Genomic DNA, 23,832 nt, shown 5'->3' on the forward strand with positions numbered 1-23,832 from the left:
GAGTTTGCTCTCTAGTGTGTACTGTTCATCAGAGTAGCTTAGACAAAGCTGTCATTCAGTATTTGTTTGTTGATGGAATGAAGCGGAATTGAGATGTAGCTATATTTTGAGAATAGTCCTCGTCTAAATCCCAATTAAGTTTCCTACACTTTATGCAGCAGTGAAATCTACATTGACTGGCTGCTTTTCCTTTGAATCCATGAAGGGCATTCGATAAGAAGAGGACAATTTCGCTCCCCAAAGCGAGCTTGGTCTTCCTGAGTCATTTAAATATCAGGATGAAATACTAATGACAGATATCGCTGCACAGAAAAAATATTTATTTCTGATGCTTATAGACAAAGCCTATGCTAGTTTTGGATGTGTGTTTCAGGAAGTTGAGAAAGCCCTCTTTCAAACATGTGTACATGACCACACAACCAACGTCACTCATTTTTAATGCTGCAAAAATGGTATTGTACTTCATATAAATGCCCTTGCTTCCTTCCCTAGATTTGATCCTGCTTCCTACCTGACATTTTGCACCACACCCTCTTGTTTGTTGTCTCAAGGATCACACTCATAGAACATTCATAGTACAGGGGCATTGAAAGCCACCTCTACAAATGAAAATATTGAAAATCCAACCTTTTGGTTCACTCCCTCATTTGCTTATCCTTATACCACTGGGCTTTTTCCAACTTCACAGATAACAGAGAGCCACTCACTGTCCTTAGAAGCAACTCATTTCCCTCCTCACCCTCTCTAATAGTTCCGTTGGACTCCTTTCCCTGGAGCTGAGAGACACTGAAACGTAGCAGCAGGCTGTGTCTAGACAGGCACAGGTGCTGTTATTTTGACCCCATTTTTTCAGTTCGTAGTTTATTAAGGAGGAAAGAGCAAATTCTGTAGTAATTAATCGAAAATACCTTCTTTGGTTGTGTAAAAAGAATTATATAAACATGGCACATCTGAGGGTAACTCTGTCCAAGCCTCTGTGGCTCTGCATTATTCCTTGGAGCCTTTAGAGGGCAGCAGCACACAGGAGACTTGGGGCAGCATGTCAGAGAGGCAAACTCCCTACCAGACCAGAACCTTCTTCCCAGTCACCATGCCAAAGGTTGGTTTGCCAAGCTCTGGCCGCTCAGCCTCTTTCTTTCTTTTCAGTTCTCATTCTCTCTCTCTCTCTCTCTCTCCCTCTCTCTCTCTTCCCTCTCTCCCTCCCTTCCTCCCTCCCTCAATGTTAAAATTATACACTCTGATGAAGTCGCCCCTCAACCGGAAAATGAAAGCTCCAATGAAAAAGTTAGACAAGCCAACAACAACAAAGAAAGAAACCGGGAGAAAGGGGAAAGGGGGATGGTGAGGGGGAAGGATTTAAGAACAAGAAAAGGGCAGATGTTTCGTAAATATATGCAAAGCAAAACTGGGTGTACCCTGAACACTTCCACAGGGAAACAGACCAATCATTGTGCACTTCCTCCCGCCACACTGGTGGAGTTCTGCATTCAAAAAAAAAAAAAAAAAAGAAAAAGAAAAAAAGTGTGGCTGGAGGCACCTGCCTTTCAACGGTCAGTTCTGACATTCTCACTGAATATCTCCCAATTGTCCAAAGAGAACAAAAACATTTTCATCTCCCCACTGCATACATTTCTCTGACGAGAAAAAGGGCTGCTTCAAGAACTGGAAAGGCATTTTAAGGTGACTGGTGGCTGGTTTTTAACTCTCATTGTGCCGGCCCTGGCAACAAGCTTTGGGCTGAAACATAGCAATGAGTAAGGTTGTGGATGATGCTGGCTCTTTCCTTACTAGACATATTGCGTGTGGAAAGAAATATGCATTGAAACATATTGATGAGATGGTAGGTATTAGGCATGTTAAACGCGTGGAAATTAACCAGATCGGTGGCATTTGATGTATATATTTCATACTTCTTTGCACATATTGCACACATACAGTGATGGCAGTGCTTTCTGCAACATATGGAAAATAAATATTTTATCCGTGTGAGCTCTTATCAGGCTCCTGGGGCTGTTGAGAGGCGAGTGCTCTCTTCCATCTCCCTCTCCCAATTTTCTCTCTTCGCTGGGCTCCCACCCTCTCCTGCACATTAACATGCCTTCCACTTATCAGCCTGGATGGATAGGAAAGAATTAGTCAGAATCTCCTTTTGATAAATAATTACTCAGTCATTGAATCATGACAATTTAGACCAATGATGCTCTCCCCTCAATTTTTGGGGGAATGGTAACCATTTCCTTATTCTCTTTCCCCAAAAACCATTGGAAAGGATCAAGAGAGTATTTGGGGAGGGGGGAAGAGGGGAGGTGTAACAAATCACCCAATGGAACACAGTCCTACCATCAAGTAGCTGTGTGCCCTAGGCAAATTACTGTGTTTCTCTGGGCCTCATGTCAAGTGATTGGCAGAGTGATGGCACATGGTCAGTGCCCAATGATGGTAGCTCTGAGAGCATCAGTTCTATGGTTTTCATCGTCTCAGCTATAAGAAGGCACTTCCTTTATCTTAGTAATCTTTTTTAATGTCTGGACTCGGGCAGGGACAATGGACTGTAATTGTAGCAAAGATGGAAAGAATGCTAGGATAAGCAATCTCCCCTTCAACACTTTGATCTTACTGTATTACCCTCCTGACACTGTCTTTCTGTTCACCTGTCTGTCATTGCTGCTCCTATACCAAAAGCTCCTTTTGAAGTTGAGGGTTAAGCAAGCTGCACCTGGACCATGGAAGTCTATCAAACCTGAGCACTATGGTCCATGCACTGAGGTAAACCCCTGGGATTCTCACTTATCATGTCTACTTAGAACTTATCCCTTTACTACTCTAATGTTCCCAGATCAATTTAAGATGTTTTCATAATGAAAACATTTTATTCTCTCGATTTTTTCAACCTTCGTGGCAAGGCTGATTTATAATGTTTTTCAGCGTATTTCTCCCTCGCTGTGTCAGTCAGGATCCTGGCAAGAAACAGGTGGCATACTCAAAGGTTTTAGCCGGAGAGGGTTTACTTTAAGGACTGTATACTGAAGTGCAGAGGAGGTAAAGGGGCGTTCAAGGGATGGTGAAGCACCACCAGGCTAGCAGTGGGGGAAAGCTGTTACTCTCAGCTTTAAACTTAAATGGAAGGGGCCAGGAAGGCGTGGCGTTTAGTCTAGTCAGAACTGCAGTTAGGGGGCTGGACAAGTCAATACCTTGCCGAAAGCGGGCTCCGTGAGAGTGGGGATTTTTGTTTTGTTTGCTGCCACATCCCTAGTCCTTAGAGCTGTGTCTGCAACATAGTAAATGCCCAGTGAATTTTAGCTGGTCAAGTAAATATATTCACTTCCGATGTGTCAGACATTATACACATATTATCTCACTTAATTATCATAACAATCCAGATAAGTAGGCAGGGCTGCTGAGCGTGGCTGTGCAGGTGGTGTGGGAGTGGGCAGGTTTTCAAATCTAACACTTGTGCCCTCCGTACTCACCCCCGAGCCTTGAGACTGGCCCAGGGTACTGTCAACCCACTGAAGGGCAAATTTTTGTAATTAGTCCACATTTTTATACTTTATTCACCTTAGTGGTTTGGTACCTAGCAAGTATGTAAGTTTTATTGCTGTTTCTTCTTTATATATGAGAGAGCCGAGTTTCTGAAAAGCAGAGCCTGCAAAAGTTAGAGCCCAATATGTCCCTGGTAGGACCTGTAAAGCATGAAAGCAGGTGTTGCCACACAGGTAAAATGCTTCCTAGGGCAGAAACGGATGCTCACTTGTGGACCTCCCTGTGTTTTTCAGGACACTGTAAGTCCTGATTTCTGGGTCTGGATCACAGTTCTCTGCAGGAAGGTAGGAGTGGTAAAGACTCTTCCTTCTCCCAAAGGATACAGAACCTGGGAATCCCAGCTATACCCTAGCACAGCTGTGCCACTGGCACCAGCACAGTTATGCTGGGATGCAGAAAAACCCAGAAGACCATCCAGATGTGGGAATTTCTAAGGCACTCCTTGCACTAAAACTTAAGGATGAATGAAGGTGTTCATACAAGTAAGTTCCTTGCCTGGATATAAAGAATTTTTTTTTTTTTTTTTTTAAGTAGGCTTCATGCCCAGCACAGCGGGGACTCACAACCCTCAGATCAGAACCTGTGCTGAGGTCAAGAGTCAGATGCTCCACCAACTGAGCTACCAGCAGCCCCTGAAGAAACTAATTTTGCTCTTCGTCATATCTTTGGTCCCCAGTAGTACTGCAGATCGCTCTGATGGTCCCCATGTCTGTGCTGTCCAGGCAAGCCTGCCTGTCACCTACACAGCCGCTACCACCAATCACCATCCAGGTGACTGAAAGCATTAAAGGTGAAAAGCAATGCAAAGAACAAAACAAAACAAAAACACCAGCTTTATCCCTTTGGGTATGATTTATGCCAGAATAGCTAAAGACGTAGAAAATAGGAATGTGAAAATCCTACCTGAAAGCCTAAGAGGGATGTTAGTCTCCCAGGGTTAGTGTTTTCCAGTAACAGAGATGTCTGTAAAACACCATCCCATTACCTGCCTCATACCATACAGGAAAGCTCAAAAACACAACTAGAACGAGGTTTTGTCCTAAAATGTATAATTAAGTTATTTTGCAGGCAGAGCCTCTAAATAATTTAAATTTCTGGCTTTTCCAGGAAAAAAAAAAACGCATATATTCATCTGTTACTTTTAGCACCGGTTAATGAATACTTGATACCAAACTAAGTGTTTTCCTGGAGGCATCGTATCTCCCACCCCAACTTATTTCTGCACCTTGCCTTGTAAGGGCTGTACTTCTCCTACATCAATGGCTGACACAGAGGAAACTAAATCACACTCACACAGCCATGCATCCAGAGGGCAAGGTTGAGCTGAAAGCAATGGCTGCGAGACGTGGCTGAGGAGCCCAGAGTCCACAGGGAGAGCGTTGGCCTCCTAAAGGAGCAAGGAAGCAACAGCCCAGTGCCGGCATGCAACTCGGACAACAGGCAGATGCGGACGACAGAGCTGGCTCATGGATCTGAGCAGGGTGACATGAAATGACAAGCTGCGGTGAGAGTCAACAGAAGGTGACGAGAGGCAAAGAGGGGGCGCGGGAGCCGCCATCGCTTCAGGTGGGGGTGCAGACGACCAGGCAGAAGAGCACCAGGCCCTGCAAGGTCTGCCTGGGTCTGGCTCAGCACAGCCCTCTGGTGAGGAGGGCGCGATGCTGCTCAGGGCGGGCGTGGCAGGCACCCCACGACTGAGTCTGGTGACCTCACTGTGTTCCGGACACGAAGCCATCTAAACTTTCATCTGCATGAAAGTTACAACTGTGTGAGTTTTGTTTGTTTGTTTGTTTTTTAAACTGGGCGAACTAAGAAGCCTTTCGTTGGAGGCAGGGTGTACTCACAGTAGTTTCCAAATCAATGGTGTCACTCTTCAGGTAAATCACTCCAAGGCTTGGGCCTAGTGCAGATGTTCATTGGGGCAGGGAACAGAGAGCGGCTGCATCTAGAGCAGACAAGAAAGAAAGACAGGCTGTTAAATGATAGGTGATGGTGATCACTCACGTTGATGGAGACATTCACGTTGATGGAGACAGATCATTTACGTTGATGGGACTCAGATGAGAGTCTGGGCCTGCACGTTTGCACCAGAGAGCAGCACGACAGGGGAGGCAGAGGAAGAAAAGAGGATGTCACCCAGGGTCCGTTCTCAGGGTGCCCACCTGATGGCCGGAGTGGTCTGGGATCTTCCACCACACCCTGTCTGTGCAGATGGAGTTGATTTTGTGGTGGGGAGATGCAAGCCTGCTTGGAAGATGGGGGAGGCTGGGGTGTCCTTCAACCTTGCCAAGGCAGCTCTTCTTCTGGTGTCCTTGACTCTACTGTAGCCCCTCCTGCTTCGCTGCCTAGTTCTTACCTGTTCTAAAACCACCACTGGCCTGGCCAAGGTCTGAGCTCTTACTGTGACTCCGCCCTATACCACTGTCTCCTGTGTCCTCTAACCTGTGGCTCTCAGCCTTAGGGGCTACAGGACTGACCTCTGATTGTCTCCAGCCTCGCACCCAGAGGTCCTTCCCCAGGCCTTGCCCCTTTGGTCACACGGAGCCCTGACAACCACCTTATTCCCGAAACTGTCCTCCCTTCTCACTGGAACACTGCATTATCCTGACTTTCCTCCCACCTCTCAGTTCTGGGTCCTCTGCCTCCTTTGCTGGCTTGTCTTCTTTCTCCTGTTCCCTAAATGTACCTATTCCTCAAGATTCTCTTCTCAGGCTTTGCCTACACCCACCCTCCATGAACTCAACAATTACTTCTCCATAGCGAACACCCACATGACTATCTTTAGTTCCTGCTTGTCTACAGAGCTCCAGATCCACATTCTTAATAGCCTCTGGTTATTGGTTCATTCACTCCTTTGTTCATTCGTTCATTCATTCATTCATCTATTCATTCATGCATGTTTGCTTAGCATCTATCAGGCACCGGGAAAAGATGAATAAGGTAGGGCCACTAACTTCACACCTCCATCAAATACAGCACAGGCACGTCTAATTCAGAAAGTTTAAAACAGAATTCATTGCCTTCCCTCAAACTATATTCCCATTTCCTGCCATCGATTGGTACCCTCTTCACCCAGTTACTTGGTCCTACCATGGAGGAGTCATCTTCAATGCCTCCTTTTCTTTTGCTTCTCACATCCAATCAGCTGCCAAGAGATGTGGTTTGTGCTGAGGCTGTGCTTCCTAAATCAACACCTACTTTCTATCCCAACACCTATTTGTCCCTTTATCACCTGAGCCTGGGCTCATGCCAGGGCCTCCCTATGGCTGTGCTTCCTCCAGGTCCTTTTTACCTCTAGCCAGTCCTTCACACCAATACCACATTAATTTTCCTCCAGTACCATTCTAAACATATTATTCCTTTGCTCTTTGCCTAGTGGATTAAATTCAAACTTCTCAGTTTGGTATTCAAGGCCTCTACAAGATAGCCCCAGTCTGATTTCTACTCCTTTACTCCTACACAGCAGCAAAGTTCCGTTCTTTTGCATCCAAATTCCACCTCATTTATGAAGCCTTTCCCAAAGGAAAGTGTCCTGAGTCCTCAAGCACTTTCTGCACTACTCCCTTTGCACGTTCTACGGACTCGGATTGTTATTTATGTAATTTGGCTCCTTCTCTATAAGCTCCTAGGAAGTAGAGACAGTTTTTACCTGGTGTGCCCTGTAGTGTGCAATGCCTTGCACACAGACTTGTGCTCGGCTGGTGTCTGCTGAACCAAAGTTAAAAGGAATCAAAATTCTTGCTTAGATTCATGGAAATGGAGACTGAATTGGAAAGACATGAAAGTTCATCACCTCTCATTTTTCAGATGAGATTAAGGGAATTTACTTGCTCAAGGCCACATCCCTGTTCCTGGTTGAGCAGGAATAACTGATAGAAAAGGTTACGAATCTTTAAATATCTATCCCTGCTTGCTCGGCACCAATAGGCCCAGAAGACCGTTGACAGTGACCAGATCAGAGAGAGTGAGGGGCTAACGGGGTACACAGCCAGCAAGCATATACTGGGTTCCAAGATACAAAGAATTTTGTTTCACTTGTTCACTTCAATAAACTGAAATAATAAATACCCTTTTATAAATAAATGACGTTAAAAAAACGAGGTGGATTTCAAAGAACAAGGAAGTAAACCTTTCTAACATGATTCACAGAGACAATTATGAAAATATTGCAAACACCACTGGGGTGATAAACTCAGGGTGAAAACCGGGATGAAGAAATTCCTCATGCTTTTGAAAAGCAGTGGGCTCAGCTAAAGTTCTTGGTGAAAACATGCCATAGTAATTCTATGGTTAAATTCTCACCTTGTGGAACCAGAGGCTGTTGGCATTCCTGCTATAATGCAACCCACATCAGTACTTTTTCCACCTAGTTTTGTGTGGGATTTATCCTATAAGTTTGTTTACATTGTCACTTATTTTTCTCTCCTTGTGTCATGACACTTGTGGAAATGCATAGGTAAGTGCTCCCAGGTCTGTTCTAACTTTCTTTCCTCTCATGATAGGAGAAACAGTAATTGCTTAATCTCCTTTCTATCCTCATCCTCAACCAGAACCCTTTCCTCTCACCCAAAGATAGAAATCTCCACCCCGTAAACACATGGGGATGACAGTGTTCACCTAGGTGAAAAAAACAGGCTTTTCCAGGAATCTCCGTAGTGTTCACTTGGCAGGAAAGCTGGGCTCTTAAATGGTAGCCTACAGTGCTATAAGACCTCATCTGCCTCTCTCAGGTGAGTACTTACTCATTGTTACTCACTGGAGGAAAAACTTGGTACTATTAATCATATTCTTTTTGGCCAGTATGGTGGAGCCATGCTATGAATCGAGACATCCATTCGATAGCAACACCCCAGTAGCCACGTAAACAGCAAATTGGGCTCAAGAGTTCTCTATAGTTCTTACTAAACCATCTTATGGCCAGACAGGTTATCAACACTTCACCAGATATAGCTTCCTTCTCTTTTCTCCCCCTGGCAACTACATTAAAATGATAAAGGATATCACTGACTGATATGTCTAGTACACTGCAATGAAAAATCACCTGAAAGCATACAAATTCATTGTGTAATTAGATAAGTGTACGTTTTAAATATGCCTAACATTTGATTTAAGTTGTGCATTTTATAATTAAATGGAGACGGAATCTTTCTGTTCTTTACTCAAACTCCCCTTTCTTAGCCTCACATCCCACTGCTGTAATCTTCCTTTCATTTTTTGGCAGCCTGTCACCTAATCCCCCTTCTTACTTCCCTGCATGCCTCACCACACACCTAAGGGGCTATTAGTCAGAACTACTGCACAGTGTGGTATATTTTGTTGCTTAGAGGGTGGTTAGGCTCTAAAAAAGACTCCACGAGGGGCACCTGGGTGGCTCAGTTGGTTAAGCGTCAGACTTTGGCTCAGGTCATGATCTCGTGGTCCGTGGGTTCGAGCCCCGCATCGGGCTCTGTGCTGACAGCTCGGAGCCTGGAGCCTGCTTTGGATTCTGTGTCTTCCTCTCTCCTCTCTCTCTGCCCCTTCCCCGCTTGCACTTTGTCTCTCTCAAAAATAAATAAAGCATTGAAAAAAAAAACACTCCATGAAAATGCCTTCATGAGGTTTCATATTTATTCTATGCAATGGCTTTCCATATCCAATGTACTCATATTTTAAGTCAAAAGATCATCTTTTTTTTAATTTTATTTTTTATTTTTTAAAATTTACACCCAAATTAGTTAGCAAAAGATCATCTTGAGAGGCTACTGGAGCTATGCATGCTTCCCAGAATCTAGAAATCTAGCTGTTCTCTCTGCCTCTTACATCATCACTGTAATAAAGAATCTGCTCTTGGAACCCAGCTGGCAAAGTTCTTGATGGTGTCAGAGGCAGGGGAGACAGTGGGTCATTTCCACTCCAGTCTGTTTTATTGTTGTTGACGGCTCTGTAGCTCTGTCTTGCAAGCCCTTGGAGAGAAGAGCTGTTATGTAACACACTGCCGCAGATCACTGCATGGAATTTTCTGTGGAGGTCTCATTTCACTGTGGCTCCTCCCATTCTTTGGAAATCAAGCCAAAGCATTCTAAAATGACAGACGGGGGCCTTTGTGACCAAAGCTTACAAAAAAGATAATAGTAACAATAATAGCTACCATTTGTTAGATGTCTACATTTTTGTTAGGGATGGCATGGGGAATTTTTACACATAAATACATCCTCAATCCCCACAGCAACGTTGTGCTGAAGGTATTAGCGTGCCCATTTGACAGATGAGGAAAAGTGAGACTAAGAGAGCTCAAGTAACCACTCCAAGATTAGAAAGCCATGGATAGTGAGGTCAGAATTCAAGGTCAGATATGAGCCCGATCCCTCTGACTTTAAATCTGGGTTATTATTATTTTTTTTAATTATACAACTGTTCCAACACAGCATGGACACATTTCTAGTTCCCACTGTGACCTCAGCACAAGAAAGAGGCTTATGCTATTTCCATGATGATTCAGAGCCACTGGAAACACAAAAACCGGGAGCACAGACCTCAGGTGAAGGAACTCTTTCAGAAACTATCAATAAATGGAGCTTCCTCCTAGCTCCTTTCTATTTGAAGATGAGAACATCTTATATCGGCCTTCTCAAACGCTAATGAACAAACGAATCATTCAGGATTTCTGATTCAGCATGTCTGGGACTGAGTCTGTGATTCTGCATTTCTAGAAAGCTCCCAGGTAATGCCGATGACACTGGTCTGGGTACCACAGGTCTTATGTCTGACTCTCGCCTTCCTACTGTTTTCGAAGGAGCAGTTCAAGCTGAATAACTTGGCTAACAGCACACACGGCATGACCGGCTTCTGATTCTGGGCCAGTTTGTCAGGTCATCAGGCATTAGACAGAATTCAAGGAGTTTCTGGCATAGAGCACATTATGAAAAAAAAAAAAAAAGTTCCTCGATCCCCCAGGGCTCCACTAACCCCATTGGAAATTAAAATGATAATGCCTCTAACATGTAAAGTTCCTATTTTTTACATTATTGTTATTTTTAACAATAATTATCTGGTAATAATTCAAATAACACCTTTCCTCTGAGAAATTCAACGAGCTTTACTAACCTTAATTGTCTAACAGCAATTCCCAGGTGTAGATAAAGCTGTCTCAAAGATCACAGTAAATTTAAAATTGTTCCACTTCCCTCCTTTCTTTGCCCCAAATGTAGTGAGGAATTAGTGGTGAGGGTTTCCTAATTGGCAAAGACCCACTGTCTCATAATTTGAGGCTAGGAAATTTTACAAAGGTGGGATAAATCCAAGAAATAATTGGCAGAGAGGTGGTTGTAGGACACAAAATATTGGTGAGAGAAAAAAGGAGGGAGAGTTAAAGAGAGCAAGAGGATGAAAAGGGAAAGTGAAATGATAGAACCAGCTGGATGACCTTGGATGAGTCATTTAACCTGTAGGAGGCTCAGCATTTTCCATTTTCCAGAAAACGTGGATTCTATGATTTTTAAGGGCCTTTAAAACTCTAATAGTCCCCTGAGAAGAAGGATGTGGGAATTAAGTTGCTCATCAACCTGTTAAACCATTAAACCTGTTAAAGAAATCTATTTGAGTTTTAACTATTTAACTAATCACCTGAAATGAATTCCCAAGTCTACATCACTAATCCCACCCCTCTGGAAAGTGGTGAGAAAAACCATTCAAAGAATAAGGCACCGAAGGCATCATGGCCAGGCAAACAAGTCAGGAACCCCATCATCTTCAGCTTTCCAATGTTGTAAGAAATATTTTACTTTAAAATATTTTAGCTCTTTAATTAGCCACTAGTTAACCCATGTCCAGAAGAAATACCTCTGATGGCTTGAAGACCCCTGGGATGGCCCTGCAAATAGAAGGTCCTGCTGTTTGTCACATAAAATCTATGTTAATTTTCTCCATAGAGACCTCTGGATTCCTCTTTGACAATTCACAAACTCTGTTAATAACACTTGCGTGTCCCAGGAGACATGGAGCTATCAGGTACAGTTGATTCTTGTTTTCAAAATAAGAGATCTTTCCGGTCAGGTGACAGATATGTATCTCAATACATACGTATCCTATATGGATATATACATATGTATCCATACGTATACAGATGGTAATAATTTTTCTGGTTTTAATGAATGACTGGTGATGAGAACTCCTTTCTCTAAGTCACTCGACTCTGGAATCTTCCTGAGCAGAAAGTCTGCCACAGGTCCTGGCAGAAAGGTCATTTGAAACTATATAATGAGGACTCCAACACGGACACGATCTATGGTGCAGCATATTTGTGTTATAGCGGAGTTCTCTATACCTTGCTTCTTGTACTGAGTATGTTTTCTGGACTAGTCATTACAGGTTGTGGCTAAATGGAGAAAATAGGCACCAAGAATATCAAAATGACATTACCCTGGAGAACACACTGTCACTGTCTCCAGAGTGAACATCACTCCACTTTTCTTGCTTCCATCACCTCCATTGTAACCTGGATCCTGTTAACTAAATGCTGTGTGGCAGGTATTGTGCTTGGCACTTTTCATACATCGTTTAGTTTCATTTCTTATAATCACTTTGGGGGTAGAGATTATATTCTGATTTTATAGATGAGAAAACTGACATTTAGGAAAGGTGAAAAATATATACCATAGGTCATAAAGCCAGAGAGGGTAGCAAAGCTGGGTTTTAAGGACAGGTTTTAATCACAGTGCTCTGAATCTTAATCTACACCTAGCTTGTGATCTCCTGCCTGCATCCCACTCCTGTTCATTGGGGTGCTTGCCATAGCTTTATTCTAGAGTCTGCATCATGGTTCTCTGCTGCTTTCTTGAACCTGTTTTTAACCTTCGCCCAAACCTTCCACATTTGATTTATATTTTCCCTCTATTTCGATCGATACTTTAGTACAAAACTCATTGCCATTTTCCCCCATGGATTTTTACCACCACCTTCTCCAGTGACTTTATACCCTTCATCTTCGTTCCAATGTACTCTTTAAGGCTTCACATTTGACATCAAATGCTCCAACCGCAGCTTGAGAACCCCCTTCCTTAATGCCTAAGAAATCAACTCTTTTCACCTGGCCATTAGTAGGCCCCGGCTGACTTCACTGGATATCTATGTCCAGCCTGGCCTTACTCTATGATCAACCATTTCAACATGATTCTCAATAACCTTTCAGGTTTCCTTGATCCCCGACCCTCTGTATACAGGGTCTTTTCTTGTGTTCTTCAACCATGAATCCATCACCACGTATCATTCTCTCCCACCCTCAGTACAAAACCTGACACATGCATCTCATCTGGACCCTCACTCCTGCTCAGCGTTGCTTCTAAATACAAATCTCCAGTAGTTTTTCTTTTTAAAAAAATTTTTTTTTAATGTTTATTTATTTTTGAGACAGAGCATGAATGGGGGAGGGTCAGAGAGAGAGGGAGACACAGAATCTGAAGCAGGCTCCAGGCTCTGAGCTGTCAGCACAGAGCCCGACGTGGGGCTCGAACTCACGGACCGTGAGATCATGAACCTGAGCAAAGTCGGATGCTTAACTGACTGAGCCACCCAGGCGCCCCTCCAGTAGTTTTTCTTAATATGTCCTACTTCACTGAGTTCATGCTCCATTCTCTTCTTCAGTTGATGACCTTGCCTCCTACATTGGTAAGATGATCTAGACCATCCAGTGTGGTAAGCTCATTGGCTCTTATCTTCTTCTCTGATATCTCTGGATTTTCATCATTTTGCTCTTCAAGATATATCTATGCCTCTTTCCACACTCTCTCCATATGCTGGAGGTCATCCTCTTTTCTTCTGATCTTTCTCCTTCCCTTTGGTCCCATCAATGATATCTTCTTCTCTGTAGTCGATGACATATCCATTCATAATAGTGCCAGATTAATCATCACAAGATAGTGTTTAGCCCTGCCTCCAACTCCTGCCCTTCAAAATGTTTCCAGGTGGTATATCTCAAAATGAGTTTTATGGAACACTAGAACTCAAAAATGCACCCCAAAGAAAATTCTTTGGTTACAGAAATATAGGAAACACTGTAGGCAATATGTTTCTCTTGCAAACTTATAATGCATAGGATAGTAAAGGTGCTGAAGACACCCCCGCCATTGCCCAGAGTTATTAGATTGCAAACCATTCCCCTGTCCTTTTTAGAGGGAACACTTATCAACCTCAGAATATACTTAGAGAAAAGATGGTTTAATGGATTTCTCTGGTTCCAGATTCTTTAGCCTGGACATGTAAGTTTACTGAATCTATACCAAATAGGCCCTCTCAGATTTCCTTTCTGTCAATACTCCATTTGGTCTAGCCCAGTTAACTTACAGGGTGTCAGAAAGACTGAGCACATTTGTATTTCTGAGCCCCTGAACACAGTATTTTGGCTGTTTAGTGCCTTTATCACTTTTTCTCATCTAAGCCTTTCCCCTTCTTCAAGGCCCATGCAAAATGATGTATCCCTTATGAAACTTTTCCTTGTGAAACTGTCTTGGCCCATATTGAGTTCTGCCACTCCCTGAGCACTAAAATAAATGCATATAGTCTAATGCCTGTTTTCTGTATCATTGGGGAGAGTGTCTATTCTCTAGGGCATGGATCCTGTTTTGTACATTACAGAAACTCTAGCACACAGTGCAGCCCTTTGTGCATAGTATGGGATTACAATCATATTAAAAGTTGCCATAGATACATATGGATAACATTGGGACATGGTAGATCCGAATTTGATTTCTGTAGCGATTGGGAGAGTTTAGTGTGCTACAGACCCAGGTGGAATGTACCACCACCTTGTTGGGAAGAAATACCACCCACCATTACCATCATCACCTCTTCAAATGGTAACACACATGCTTTGAGGAGACAAAGACTAGACCTGGGTGAGCAAAGGCAGCTGTGTTCTTGGGTGAAAACAGGAATTTGCATTAGTTGACAACAAATGGGGAGAAGGGTAAAATACTCCAGGAACATCCAAGGACCTACAAAAGGTACCACTAGAACAGATGTCTCTCTACCAACGATGAGATTAACACTCATGATCATCAAATCATGGTAACCTGATAAAAAAGAAAAGGCTGTTTTCCTCTACAGGGAAGTCAGGGGCAGTCGTGTGTGAACATTCACTGCTTACAACGCGCCTGATACCCAGAGTATGTAGCGACCACCTGCAGAATGTCAAAGGACTGACAGTACTCTTCCTTTCACTCATATTCCAACTCTCTTTCTCTTTGGGTCATTGTGAAGACACGTTACATTGGAGAAGTCAAGGCAGCTTTACCACCATAGCACAAGATGCAACCCCAAACAATGAATTCCATCTTTCTCATAAAGTTCTTTTACTGACACATCATTTAAGAGCAACAGCAATTGTAAGTCTCAGGCAATCGCCAGGTATTAAAAGGCTTTGCGTTTTCCAGATTAGCTGTTATCTGAAGTTGGGACTTAATGCGTTCTCTAATACTGAGTTTGTAGTGAGGCTAGGACTAGAAATTTGGTGTCTTGATGTCTAGTCAGGGAGTAGTATTATGAGGGAAAAGAGTATAGTTTTTTTCCTTAAAACTAACTAAAGCAGAAACAAATGATATTCATCTTTTAGCAGAAGAGGACATGCGTTTTATTTAAAGTACAGTCTGTGAAGTATTTTGCTACCTTCCTGGATGCAAAGTGTTATATAAACAAAGACTTAGTTAAAAACTATTTATAAATGAAAATGTTTACTTAGGTTTACTTTAAAATAGGTATAGATTGTATTATGTAATGTGTGAAAATAGTAGGATAATGGTAAAAATTCTATGGTCCTTAGTTAAAAGTCAGGAGAAAGAATTACAGTATTTATTATTGGTAGTAATTAATAAATAAGTGCTTTTAAAACTGGGATTTTCATTGTGGGAGATTACTGGGTTGGTAAAGCGAAACGGCTTAGATATTTTTCTGCCATGCTCCTTTAGCGTTGTCTTTCTGGACAATTTACACATTTGAGAGTGAAAATGAACGGTGGCCTGACTTTTGGATGTGTGATAGGCCATTGGGTCAAGGATGCTGTTTTCTGAGAGCCATGGGCTGTCTTTACAGTAAAATATCTTAGTTCCTTCTTTTTGTAGTAAAATAGGTAGTTTACTTTTATGTTCTGGATGAAGTCTGAGATCTCTGCATCCCTCTCCTGGATGTCACCTGTGGCAAGAGACAGGGGACCTACTGGCAATGCATTACATTGATCTAGACACATTAAAGGTTATGTGGTACTTTCATGGACACTCTCTAAAAATGAGTTCTCCCCATCATGAGTTACCTAGATGAGAAGACTGAGGTGGAGAAGAGAGGTTTAAGTTTCCTAGATAATGAGCAGTAAAGCTTAGTCTTAAAACCAAGGTTTTCAGAAGAACCCTCCCTCATTTTTTCCCCTAAAAATACCATGGCTGCCAACAAGCTTTGTAGTGAATCTGAGAATCAGAGAACTAGGTGGAGAATCAGAAGATCTGGTGCATCTTCTGGATCTGGTAAGAATTAGCCATGTGACCATAGCCAAGTCACTAACTTTTCTGAACATTATAAACTCAAGTGCAAGGAATCAATGAATGGCATAATTACCTTCCAGCTATAAAGCCTCTCACCTGTAAAAGAGTATTGATTACAAAATGTGTGTTTTCCCTATCTTATAAAGTTGTGGGCTGAGGTAAGCTGAGTATGCGAAAGTAGTGTGCATTGTGAAGCACTGAATCATTGTAGTCTCAAAGAATGAGCACTAGAAGAATTAGGAATGGGTCCCCTGTGTGTGTGGGAGCTGACAGCCCAGTCCATTTCCATTCAGGTTTTGGGAGAAGCTGTAATAAATCAGTCAAATCCCACACTATCCCCTCCTCTCCCAGTCTGTCACAGAGCATCACTTGAGCCAAGTTCCTTGAGTGGGTGAGCCAAACCTCCAAGTTCCAACCTCTCTGGGTAGAAGCGACAGAGGATTCTGAGCCACAGTGCAGGTGACAATCCCTGTTCTTCCAGGTGTTTCTGAAACACTGGGGAGACCCTGGGGACAGTACGTCCAGGGAGCTGGGGAGGAAGGTCAGACGGCACTGCTCCCGAGGCCCAGTTTTCTCTTGCACGACTCTGCAGCCTGCATGATTTTACCTGACAGCCCCAGGAGACAGAAAAGACCCAGAATGAGCAGGGGCCTCCTATCCTGATAACCTAAGTGCTGCTCTGATTGAAAGGCAGAGGGTATCAGCAGAATGGCTGTACTGAGTCGGCATTGATTTCTCCAGCCTTTGTCTGCGTCTGGTTTCTGTCTCGTTTGGAGGTGGTTACTGTTACTACAAGCAGCATGAATCATGTCTCTGTTAAAAAACAGAGCTTCAATTGTCTTACATAACCCCTGGTAACTGAACGTCTAATAATAGCAAGCCATTTACAGGTAGGGAGTCTGTCTTCCTCCCAGACACACACACACACACACACACACACACACACACTACTCCCAGTGCCTCACAGTAAAGGGAGACAGACAGGGAGGAGCAGAGGGAGAAAGGGGACAGCACAATTGATTTTTTTTATTTTAAAATATATTGAGTAATCATGCATCACAGGCTTGATGACGGGTATGTTTAACTGAGTTTGTTTCATAAACTGAAGGAAACAAGCATTCTTCTTCAAAGAATTCGAAATAGCAAGAAACTCCAAACACGGCAGACAGACACCTTCTCTAACATTCTACAGCTGTGTGTAAAAGCCCAAACCCCAAAGACGGAGGGCAGGTATACGTGGTAGGAGGAGGGTTAGAAGTCTCACGGGGCTGGCTGCTCTACCACCAGCGAGCTTTGATTTTCAAAGGACTTTTCCTCCTATCCTCTCTGCTCAACCGGAGAGAGAGAGAGAGATTCCAAAGGTTCTTGGCTACCGTCATTGCATAAAATTCCAGAGAGAGAAAAGCAACTGAAAACACGGCTGCAGTGTCCCACTATGCCTGTGATACAGTGTCAGGCACCGTAATCTGAGCCACTCTCTTTGGGAGAGAGAACCCGTGCATCTGAAGACTTGTATTTTTCCCATGAGCCTAATCTCTGCCTTGTAAGACACGATGAGGTCTTTTCGTACATGATCCCCACTCAGCCACCCGTTAAGGTGATTACCAAAAAGCAAATAACAGGACAGGCTGAAAAATGACTCAAAAATTATAAAGGTAAGTTGTCTTTAAACCACCCATTTGGAGGAAAACATTAGGCTCCAGATGGCAAGTTAAAAAGTATATGAGGGAAAAATAATATAAATTTGAAACTTGCATGTCTCCATTTCCTTACTGCCTCATCATGGCCAACCTAAGAACAATCACTGCAGGCATTACTTTTTGAGAGTGCATTCCCTAGAGCCCCACAGCTCTAAATATGGTGTAAAGTGGGCTGGAGGAAGACTTTATGGAAAATTACAGATGGAGGCTACATTCTGCCACTCATTTGGGCTAGGCCTATAGAAGGAAAACTTTCTTCTCTCTTTTGGTTATTCAGTAACATGGAACAGTGGACTAGGCTAGTTCAAACCAAAGACTGTCCTCGGAAACACCCATTTGGAAGACCAGCACCTGGGCTAGTCTGCTGCTCATCAGTTGTTTAGTGATAGAAAGCGGCGTATGGATATGGTTATATGTCAAAGTGGTGTGTGTTCCCTCACAATAGGATTTACTGTGTCTCTTTTCCTTTTAGAATGCTTTCCAAATCCATAAGCAAAATAGTTTTAAGTAAAGAAGAGAAAGAATAAAAGAATAAAAAAAGAAGAGAAGAGAGAGGAAGAAGGAGAATTACTAATGTTTCATTAGGTCCACTTGCAAATCTGGCTGGAGTGCATAATAAAACTCCACTGCTGTTCTCTGATGGTCTTTGCTACTGGCCATATGGATGTGGCTTCTGGAGGAAATGAGTTCTAGGTTTTTCTCACAAATACACAAACGCATAACGGTAGGGATCGTCACCACTAAATCACCCCGCCTAACAACAGGACCACAGTGGTGGGATGTGGCTGATGGGGCTAGAATCTTCTGCTTATTTCATTCACTTTGCAAAGTAGATAGATCTTAGAGTTGGTACAATGGTCGACTAAATGTTTAATATGAATAGCCACAAGACGCCACTGTTTTCTTCATCAAAGTCTTTCCCTTCTAACTACTGTGGTGATATTGCTGAATGATTCCTGCTTCTGGAAGAGCAGGCAGGTTGCCTCTCCTCCTCTCAGCCTCACAAATTAGGCTCTCCTCTGTGTTTGTGAGGGGATTACACTTACCTGAAATTTCAGGGTACTATGTTAGTCAGTTCCTTCAACAGTAGTGTGGTTGGTACCTGAGCAAGGACTTGGTGGGCCAGACACATTTCAAATGTGCAAGTGGATTATTAATATTATTTGCATTGCAATAATATGAGCATTTCTGGATGGTTGCTGACAGCTAGATCATAATAACCACATGTGGTGCAAGAAACCACATGACATTGTATCAAAAGCTTAGAGTTCATATTTCCAAATAATCTAGAGATTTTTTTTTAAAAGAGAAATGGTGGGTGCTGTCCCTGCTGTCAGCATGAAGCCCAGGGTGGGGCTTGATCTCACAAACCATGAGATGACCTAAGCTGAAATCAAGAGCTGGACGCTTAACTGATTGTGCCACCCAGGTGCCCCCTCCCCTTTCATTAAGCATTTATTGAATGCCTCTTGTCAGTGATGTACTGTTTATTCACAGAAGGGAGCTGGGCTATGCCAGGCTCTCATCATGTTCTTTCTCCTCTAACACTGAACAAAATATCAGTATCAAGTCCAGCCTTTTTTGAACCCGATAGGCAATCAGTATGTAGTGACTGGCCATACTGATGATGGTAGGAGCTGGTGATACTGATGGCAGTGGAATGACTTCCTTATAAAGGCACAGCAGTTTGAGAACATCTTAGGGACAGCTCTGAGGGGGTAAATGAGCAGATCTGGTCTGATCTATTTACGCATTCCAACAAATGTCTGGAGCTCCAGAAACTTCGAAAAGTCTGATAATATGATCACGCTATTTTTACAGGAATGATATGATTCTTAGGAAAAAGAGGCATATATGTTTATCTAGTGAGCTTCTCCCTATTTGTAGAATACTCAGAATACTTCTGAGAACCCACCTTAATTTTTAGCATCATTTATAAGAATCCAGCAATTAATTATTATAAAGGAAACTTAAATCCAAAGCAATTTGAGAAGCTTGACAATTAAGAGACATTAAAACAACACTGGTGGAATAAGGCAAAGTTAGTGTTCTCTAAACTGATTTCAGAGAAACTTTAGAGATGACAGAATGGTTTGGCTGGAAGGCATCTGACTATAAATTGGAGAATCCGGGTTCCTGGCCATGTTTGTTAATAACTGCAACTGTAAGGTTAATGACCTTACAACTCATGAAGCTTCTCTTGAGCCTTACTTTCCTCATATGTACAATGGGAGTGTTGGATGAGATGGTCTTTAAGATTCTTTCCAATTTAACATTTGCTGATTTTAACGTAAGGAAAGAAGACAGAGCAATTCCCCCTTCCTCTCATTTTGGTGAGTATGTTGCTTTCTCCTGATCTGTGTCTCTGTGGTTTGCATTAGGCTTAGGTTTCTGGATTCTAGATGTCATATAGTAAATAATCATGTCATTTTTTCCTAGTATATGTGGGAAAATAATAGGAGAATAATTCTCCCTTTCCTTCTATATCAATGTCTCTTCTCGATCAGATTTACACATTGAATAAAACCATGATCATCCAGGCCCTGAGGAAGATTCTTCCTTATCCTCATCCCAGCCCTCACTCATTCTCATGCAAGCTTATCTGATTGAGTTATTTCTATATTTACGTCCTGGCTATTTTTTCTCTTTCAACTTGTTGAAATCCCTGGTAAGCATAAAGCTGCAAAAAACCAAAACAAACAAATAAAACAAAACAGCTCTGTTTGAATAATTTACTTCAGTGAAAGCAATGTAAGAAAACACTGTAACACTCAGGAAAAAAGAAAAGCTTTTTAAAATGCTCCTGTATCTTAGAAAAGACCAAATAAAGTGTTACTTCGATGATAGTTTCATATGTAGTTACTGTTTTTTCCTTTTCAAAGAGAATGTTACATATTGGGTTTAGAGTCTGTGTACAGACGTGTCTATTTCTCCCAGTATTTCTCAGGCCACTTCATCCTCAACGCCAGGAAGGTCCAGAGTTTACTGAGCTAGCTTTACGTAGACAAAGGAGCCACACAGAAAACCCAATACTTGGAGCTTATATCATATCCTGACTAGGCACTCCAGTTCCTCATGACTTGCTCTTTTCCATCTCTCTCCTGTTTCTTTGCTGGTTTAATTCCCGTCACCTAGGATGCCCTCTGCTTGCCTCCCTTTACTGCCCAAGATTCTTCCTATCTTTCAAGAGCCACCTAGCTCAAGCCCCATTTCCACAAAGCAGCTTATGTTGACCCAACTTGGGGCCCAGTGGTAATTTTCATGGCTAGCGAGTGAAAACTAGCCTATGTGACAACCAGGAATTACTGACAACACATATTTAGCAAGTGCTCAGAGAACACCAGAGAAAAAGACTGTTAAGAGTTGCAGGGTCCTCACAAAAGGAAGAAAGGCTTTAAGAACAAGCCCAATATAGAGGCCATGGTACATAAGAGAAAAGCTGTAGCTTTTTAAATAAGAGTTGTGGCCTTGTAAAGGAAAGTTGGGGTCTTATACAGAAGGGATTGTTTTAGAATGGCCTGACCTTTCTTTTCTTTTCTTTTTCTTAATAAAGGAAAAGTAAGAACTCTCTTAAAAGAAGAGGCTAAGACATAGGATATAGCAACATATAGTGTAATAAAGTTTGATTGTACTAACTATGAAGCTAAAATGTCAAGATTTTAATAGGGAGAATATGGGGCACAGCAAAAACAGGCAGACAGAGATTATGTGTATAGAATCTGAATTTTATCTATCCACAAACCCCCTCAGTCTGATGGCCACACAATGAATTATGATAAACTCTGACATTGCCTAGCTGGGCTTACATGATGGGCCATGATATACTCTGATAGTAAAAGATAGAATGAAGCTCCGAAATGCTGGATGCTGTTATATATGTATATGATTTTATTTATGTGTATATTTTTATATCTATATATACAAACATATATATTTGTATGATGTTTGGCAACCTCACTCATGGTATTCCTGTGAAGTAGGCATGTGGTAAACATAATTAGCCCATTAAACAGATGGTAGGGCTCTGGCATATCTCACCATATTCTAAAATGGTGGAGCTGTGAGCAGGAACTGAAGAGAAAGTGCAGTTTGATGCACGGTTCACTGCAAATCTCTGTGAATTGCTACTTTCCTAAAGACAATCTGGGTAGGCTGCGTTTGGCTGAGAACTGGGGATGGTTTGGGAAGCTTTAAAAATATACAAGGGGACAACTTTTCACATTCATTCAGATATAGTATCTTCATTTTTACTTACTAGGGACATTTTTTGAAAAACAGCTTTTTATCTTAACTCATCTGTGTTCCAAGCAAACTCCCAAATTGCTGAGCAGATTAAAAAAAAAAAAAACACACACCCACATGCCAAGTAGAAACACTGGGTAAGTGTGTGTGTGTGTGTGTGTGTGTGTGTGTGTGCATGTGTTTTAATTGTCTTAACAAAGTGCACTATTGGAAAGGATGAAGTTGAAGAGCTTTGGTACCATAAACATAAACACATAGCTATCACTGTAGCACAGTGATCAGATACGTGCAAAAGCACGTGATCCACTTTTACTCAGCTGAAGTATGTGGCTGCGGCATTGCCACTCCATGGTACAGCTGGCTTTCGAGAGCCTGTAATTAAATATACCAGCCCAATTCTTTGTTGACAGAAACAGGGGCTAGCAGAAGGGAAAGGGTTACTAAAAAGTTAAGACTTGCATTTACAAATGTATTTGAACTGGCTTCAAGAAGACATGAAACATCAATACATCTGGAGAATAGAACTTGCACTTGACTGTTCTTTACCATCTGGTCTCAAGAACATTTTCTGCTTGGAAGTTGCACAAGCAATGAAAACACACACAAACAACTTCCTGTACCATGTTTTTGGTCACTTATAATGACGTATTACAAAGTAAACCAGCTAAATAGGCGCAGCGGTGCCTTACTCCAGATGCCACCATACGTTATATAACTAAGATCAATGACAGCGAACATCTTTATTTTAAAAGATCTGGACTTGAACAAATATTCAAGAATAAATAGCCTTCCTTCCAAGGGGTTTTTCTTGAGTAGTGTTAGCTAGATTCTAGGCTTTTAATGTCACTGCAAGACTTCCTAATTTTTTTCCAAATTAAAAATAAAAGATCAAACCAAACAACAACAAAAACCACTCTGGGGAATGAAATGTCCCATATATATATGGTTTTTTTTAATGACATAAACTTGTCTCTTTAAGCAATAAACTATATATTACACTTTTTTCAATACAAAACTTTTACATATCCCTGTTTTCATAAACAGACTAAGCGGATCGTGTTTACATTTTTTCATATGATACGAGGTCACCCTTGTGAGTGCCCATTGCTCCTGTTTTTCTTGAGATTTGGACTCATCTCTCACTGCTCAGTCTAAGGGCCATAGGCTAAGTGGCAGCCATTATCCACTGCTGTAGCTCCCTGGTGTCACTGTCCCAGTTTTTCAGGGCCATCTCCTTCCAAACCTCTATGCTAGGTATATTTTCTAGTCCACTTTGGGTTCAAAAATCAGGTAAATGAGTGCTATAGACACAATATTGCTTGAAAGGAGGGTTTGGTCAGAGACGTTGGGACACTCATTTGGATGTTTGAGGGTCTTTATTCACTTCTTTGTGAAGGGTTGTAATTCAGAAGTCTGAACTGCCAGAAAATCACAACCTCAAAGTTGTGATTGTGTAACAGAGTGTGACATTTATATTCTTTTATTGCAAGCATTCGTGTTTTCAAAGAAGTTGCTCAGTAATCCATTCTTGATTACTTTACTTGTAGGTTTCTGATCCATTCCACTTCCCTCCCTTGATTTCTGCAGGCAATGTAACTAACATGTAACTTTGACAAGTAAAGAAATAGTACACTTTTAAGGGTAAGGTAAGTCTTGCAGATTCATCATAGGGGTGGAAGCAAAAATATATAGTCAAGTTAGAACATTTCTCTGGGCTTCCATTTTCCCCCTAGATTTTGAACAGGACTCTGGCCTTATTGGACATAATGTAAAGGCTTTAAAAATTGTGAAGGTATTTGTAATAATTTATACGTTCAGAAAAGTAACATCTGATCATCTTTTCT

At 42.0% G+C, this 23,832-nt stretch overlaps 1 protein-coding gene across 6 annotated transcripts in view; it reads right to left on the reverse strand.

Moving 5' to 3' along the window:
* The window catches only part of ZBTB20 (zinc finger and BTB domain containing 20), a 785,615-nt gene that overhangs the window by 64,818 nt on the left and 696,965 nt on the right, over positions 1 to 23,832 (reverse strand). For all 6 annotated transcript variants that reach the window (XM_043595979.1, XM_043595980.1, XM_043595985.1 and 3 more), the window contains one exon: positions 5,388 to 5,488. The gene's annotated coding sequence lies outside the window, so the exon portion shown is untranslated. The remainder of the gene's footprint in view (positions 1 to 5,387; positions 5,489 to 23,832) is intronic.

The sequence above is a fragment of the Prionailurus bengalensis genome, chromosome C2 (assembly GCF_016509475.1).
Source record: "Prionailurus bengalensis isolate Pbe53 chromosome C2, Fcat_Pben_1.1_paternal_pri, whole genome shotgun sequence".
NCBI classification, from domain to species: Eukaryota; Metazoa; Chordata; class Mammalia; order Carnivora; family Felidae; genus Prionailurus; species Prionailurus bengalensis.